Here is a 6,000-nt window from a genome sequence, read left to right as displayed (position 1 = left end):
GGGAACGCAGCCCTGCGAGCCGGCGGGCGCCCGGAGCCGAGCGGGTCCGCATGGAGCCCTCGGCCGCGGCCTGCGCGTGGCCGGGCGCCGCGGCCTTCGAAGGCCTGCCGCGCGGCGCACATGCCTGCGCCCGCCTCCCGCGTCGGCGAGAAGAAAGGGAGCCCGGACGCGCCGAGGCTGACCCGGAGCCTACCCATGAGGCAGCGCGCGCCTTCACGCCCGCTCCCCCTTCCCCGGCTCGGCTGCCTGCTCCGCAATGGGAGCCGCCGCCGCCGCCGCCGTGTAGCTTTCCGTGCTCCTCCTTTTCCTCCTCCTCTTTCTCCTCCTCCTCAGGGCCCCAGTCAGGCCGATCCGCTCCGCTCACGGTAAGCGCCCCCCGCCCCCGCCCGCCCCGCGCGGCAGCAGGCAGAGGCCCTCCCGCGCGGCCTGCGCCGCCTCACTCCGGGGGCGCTGGGTTGGGGGTGTCGAGGCCGGCGCGGGTCGCCGAGAGCGCCCAGGGCGCGGGGGAGGGGACCGGCTGCGCGGCGGCCGCCGGCCCGCCATCTTGCGTCGGCCCCGGCGGGGGAGGGATCCCGGCGCGACGCGGCCGCGGCTCGGGGCTGCAGGCCGGGGCCGGGCAGGCCGCCGCCGGCGCCGGCGTCTCCTCCTTCGCCGCCTCCACCTCACCTCCTGGGGACCGCGGGCCTGTTTGCCCCCGCGGGGTTTGGCTTTTCTCTGGAGGCGGCTCCCTTTGGCCTGCCGTACATTTTGTGCTGCTGTTTGGCGGGGCCCGACGCTCCTCACAGCGGCCCTCCCGGGTCTCTCCAGCTGTGGGCGAGGAGAGCCAGGGGGCTTCCGAGCCTTCAGGCATCGGGCACCCCAGGGCCCAGGTGACCAGTCACTGCACCCTCACACCCTGGCTCTTGGCGGAGGCACTGGCCCGCTCCGCCACGGCAGCCCCGTTATTGTCTCCGGGAGAAGGGCCCTGGGAGAAGCGTGGACTTGGAGCCGCGATTCTCTGAGCGAGCTTTCAGGTCTCCCTGGACAAGGCGGAAAGAATGATCTCACTCTGGGGTTTGATCCTGCTCTGGAGATGGAGGGACTTCCTCCCGACTTAGCTCCAGTGTGAACGCGTTTAGGGAGGAGAAACGTCAAAACGAACCCGCTTCTGCGAGCACGGGAGAGCTTCGTCCGAGGGGTTCTCTTTGTTTGCAAAGATCTGTCGGTTTTAGAAAAATTCTGTGAACTGAAAGTTCATTTATTTATTACTTCCAGGTTCGGACTGTGGCTTAAGCATTCGACGTCTTTCAGTGCCGTTAAACGTAAAATTGCAACCTAGGAGGAGAGCGTGAGAGGACAAAAGCCGCCCCTTAGCATTTGTGAGGTGTCCTGCGTCGGGGCATTGCTGCGCTAACGCCAGTGTCTCTAAGCAGAAACCTGGGCCTGCGAGGACGCCGGCTTGCTGGGGGCGTTGAGTTAGGGCGCTGTGCGCCTGGGGTTTTAAACCCTCGGTACAGATACCAGTGTAACTGGAGCTTGCGTTTGGATCTGTCATTGATACCGCCTGATTTGTACCTCATAACCCCGTCTGTAGTGGTCTGTGTGGATAGAACTGTTTTGAAGGGGAGATCAGAAGCTCAGGGAGAGGTCTTTAATGAGGTCGTGGCTAGGAAGTGATGGAGCCATTTCTAGAACCTTAGGTCTTCTGATTCCTCGTTCAGTGCTCAGTTCACTATATTGTTTAATTTTTTGTGAGAATGGAGTGAGGAGAAGAGGCAAGGAGGCTCACCTTGGAAATTTAAGGAATACTATTCAAAGGCTGCTTCTTTTACATTCTTTTTATTGTATTTTTAGCTGTGGGAGATTTGCCCTGAGCTAACAGCTGTTGCCAATCTTCCTCTTTTTGTATGTGAGCCGCCACCACAGCATGGCCACTGACAAGTGGCAGTGCTCTGCCCCTCAAACCGAACCCTGGCGCAGAGGGCACTGAACTTAACCACTAGGTCACCCGGGCTGGCCCTACATTTTTATTTTTAAGAGTTCGTTTCTTAACTTTTCAAGTTTTTATTTGTTTTCATGTTTTCCCCCCCAAAGTATTGAAAAATTGACAAATAGCACATTTGAACACTCATACCTGCTACCTATTTTTAATAGTTGTTACCATTTTGCCACATTTGCTTTACCTACCTATCTCATGCTCTTTTTGGTGAACATTTTCCAAGCTTGTAGGTAATATGACAGTTCACACCTATCTACTGTATGTGTGTCAGTATGTATGTTATAAGATTAAGGCCAATTTTCTGCGTACCATAATCACACTTAAGAATAATCCCTACAATCTAATATATGTCTGTAGTATGTATTCACATTTTCCCATTGTCCTCAAAATGTCCTTTTCAGTCGTTTATTTTGGACCCAGTATCTAATCATGCATTACATTTGTTTGTATTAGTTTTTAAAAAAATTTAGTATAGTTCCCTCTTTTTTTGTTGTTGATAACATTGACCTGTTAGAGAGACCAGGCCAGTAGTCTTAAAGAATAACCCACATTCTGTATTTTACTGACAGTTTCCTCCTCATGGGGTTTAAATTCAACCCTCTATCCCCTATATTTTCTGTAAACTTGAAGTTAGATCTAAAGGCTTGAGTAGATCAGGCTTGATATGTTTGGCAAGAATGCTTCATAAGTCATGCAGTGTAATTCATATTAGATAGCACCAGAAGACCATAAAGTAGGGTTATCCTATTAGTAATCCCAAATTTGATCTCTTGGATAAGGTGGTGACAGACTATTTTTCCATTGTAACTATTTCCCTTTGCAATTAACAGGTAATCTGTGGGGTGATATTTTGGCATTGGTATTTGGTGTGAATTTACCTGCAGTAGTCTGATAAAGACATAGCTGGGAGCAGTCATGTAGAAATGAGTGTTTGGGGGTGAAAGGGGAGGGGTAGCATTAACTCACCTAGTTTGGGGAACTTGGAATTGCTGCTACCAGTTGGCATCAGAGTCTGTGGTGGCTAGGGGAGAGAGGCAGAAAGTAGATGTCAGAAAGACTGCCTCCTTTGAAGGTTTGCTTAGGGCCCTTGTAGCAGTAATAAGCTGTGATAAATTGAAAAGTTTTGAGGTCATTTGTTACTGGAAGACAGCAAATCTCGGCATTCCTACTTCAACCCTCAACCCGTTCTTTCCAGTTAGGCTATCTAGTCCTCGTTAGGCTTCTTCACTCCAGTGTTTTACTCCTCAGCATTGGCTTTTTTAGAGGGGGGGAGGAGGGCAAAAGAAAGGAATAATGTTGTACCCTTCTGTTCCACACTTGTTTTCTTTATTCAAGACAACATTTAAAACTAAACCAAGATTTTTTTTTTCTATACGAGTTGGGCAGGGGATATACCTAAATGGAATAGCAATTTTTGTAGATAGAAAGTAGACTGTAGTTTTAGGTGCCAGGAAATTGTAGATTATTGATGACGTATTTTGTTATTTCAAAAGTAACTTTTGAAAGATGAGAAATATTTATGACATTCACTAATTAAATATATAATCCTGAATAGTTTATGTTTTGAGTCCTTCAGAGAACTCAAAAATATTTGATTATGTTATGTAATGCTATAATGCAATGTTACTGCAATAAAAAAAATTTTATTTTTCAGTCAGGTTGTTTTAAAGAAATAATGACTTGGTTTACTTGGTAACGTGTCAAAAATGTGTAATTTTTATTCATTTCTGCAAACCAATTTTTTAAAGAATTCTTTTAACTCTCAGAATACCAGGAAAAATAGTTATCACTATTTACCATCTAGACTGAAAGGAAGCATTTCATTTTATTTTATTGTATTTTAAATTATTTTATATAATTTTATATTATTATATAATTTATAATTTACAGGAGAATAAAGAGATAGTGTAACACAACTTATTAGAGCTTTTAATAAGATTAAACAGCATATCTCTTTGTATACACTCTTTGTATGCTCTTTGTATATACAGAAAAATGAAAAACAAAAAATATATCTCATGCATCTAATTACATACCACGCCTACAGTGAATATGCATCATGTTTGAATGCTCTTGGCAAACGTTCTTATTACAATTGTAGTACACTTTTTTTTTTTTTTAAAGTTTTTGTATCTACACGAAGAACAGCTTCCTTTATTCTTCCCACTGTGAGACCTGTGCAAAGGAATATTGTGGTTAGAGGGAAGATAAAATTCTCTTCCTAGTTCTTGCAAGTTCTTGTCCTGTTTGCATGAGGAATATTCTTGGTAACTTACGGTTTTGTAATTAAAGCTTTCCCCATACAATCAAAGTGTTTTCTGTGCTAATTGCAATCCTAGACCATCATCTTCAAGTCATTCTTTTGCACATGTAGGTACTGACTTCTTAATGAGTGTATCTACCCTTCCTTTAGTCTTTTCGTAATACATCTTTCTTGAGGTTAGTTTAGGTAGGGGTTTTTGAATTCACTGATGCTTGAGGATGCATTGAGCTGAGAAGAGTAACTAGTTTTTCTCAGGTCAGTAAGAGTCATCGAATCTTTGAAATCCGGATATGTGCAGTTGACTTCTCTTGCTTTCTATTTGTGAAAATTCACAGAAGTTCAACCCTTTTCTTCCTGATATTGCCAACTAAGGAAAATTTCTTACTGGACAATACTAAGTCAATTCTCAACTTATAAAAAATTTCTCACAAGTTGTGTTTCTGACAGTTTTTAAATTCTATTGTCAGTTCTTGTAATACACTTGGTTCTGCTCTCACCCCTTTTCTGAATCTATGTGTTTCTGCATCTTCCAAGCTTAGGATGTTTCTCTCTCACAAGTTGCCCATATTTTTATTCAATATTTTCCGAGTTGTGGAGGTATATGTATAGGTACCTGAAATGGACAACATTGTGTGAATGCGACTAACTGCTCATCAGCTGTCACACATGAACCTCAAACATATTCCTCTTGTAAAGACTGATTTGAGATTTCAAATACTTCCCTACTAGGTTGTACCTCATGTTTCCTTTTGGGTCTTCTTTTTGCATGTGCATCATCAAATGCAATACTTGAAGAATCTTTTGAAAATTTGATGGTTGATAATTTTCTTGAAGGGAGGAGAGCTGTCTTCTTTGCTTCATAATTGTAAGATATTTTTAGTTTTAGATTTGTGGACACCAATTAGAATAATTAATCCAGTGAGTTTAAAAAATTTCCACATCATCTCTTTCCTTCTGGTCACCGTTCTGTATGCTTGCATTCAACACTTGTCTGCTTATGAACTATATCAAGTTAAACTTTAGCACACAGACATGAAAGATGAAAGAATACTGTCACATGTCCTTTTAGCAAGAGAATGGTCTACATTCTTGTAAAAATATTGCATGATGAAATCCTTTCTGCCAAATGAGAATACCGTATTTCCTTTTAGTTTTTCGAAATATATTGTTCACTCATTCATTGTTGAGTTTGAGAAAATTTATCTAGAATATCTGATCTGAAGACTCAGTCTGAATTTCACTGTCATCCTTGGAGTCAGAAGTGCTTGCTCTCTGTCTTTGCATTCATCTGATAATTGTGAAATGTCTCTTCTGTCAGTTTTCTTCTGTTCCATTATGAGCAGAAAATAAAAAGTTCTGAGTTCTTAAGCTATTCAGTGAAAACTAAAAGCAGATGAAGAGGATCAGGATATGCCACCCTAAAATATGCCACTTTGACATAGGACTATTTTTAGCAAAAGGCAATTGAGAATCAACAGATAGAGGAAGAGTTTTCTACCCTGCCATTATCTGCCTGGAAGCAGGGCATACGTTTCCTTTGTGAAGGTATTTCCCCTCGTACCAGGAAGGGAAGAGTGACACCTGAGATGAAGAGTTGGCAGGGAGTTGAGTTTGCATAAACAGACCTAACTAAAATAACCTTTATCTTCTATTAGTTCTCCCATATATTTCCTAGTTACTTTCCCATGATATATTGTCTCTCAAAGCCCAAATCCCCTTTGTTAAAATGGTATATAAGCCCTTGAGTCTGTCCACTTCT

At 44.0% G+C, this 6,000-nt stretch overlaps 1 protein-coding gene across 5 annotated transcripts in view; it reads left to right on the top strand.

Moving 5' to 3' along the window:
• Positions 1-218: 218 nt before the first annotated feature.
• ZNF280D (zinc finger protein 280D) overlaps positions 219-6,000 on the top strand; it is a 116,983-nt gene continuing 111,201 nt past the window's right edge. For 4 of the 5 annotated variants that reach the window (XM_046653190.1, XM_046653187.1, XM_046653185.1 and 1 more), the window contains exon 1: positions 220-365. The gene's annotated coding sequence lies outside the window, so the exon portion shown is untranslated. Of the gene's footprint in view, positions 366-6,000 lie in introns of all 5 variants that reach the window. The other variant, XM_046653189.1, reaches the window with a different exon arrangement.

This window comes from Equus quagga, chromosome 2 (assembly GCF_021613505.1).
Source record: "Equus quagga isolate Etosha38 chromosome 2, UCLA_HA_Equagga_1.0, whole genome shotgun sequence".
Lineage (NCBI taxonomy): Eukaryota > Metazoa > Chordata > Mammalia > Perissodactyla > Equidae > Equus > Equus quagga.
Note: the sequence above shows the minus strand (reverse complement) of the source record. Positions and strands in the feature narration are given on the sequence as shown.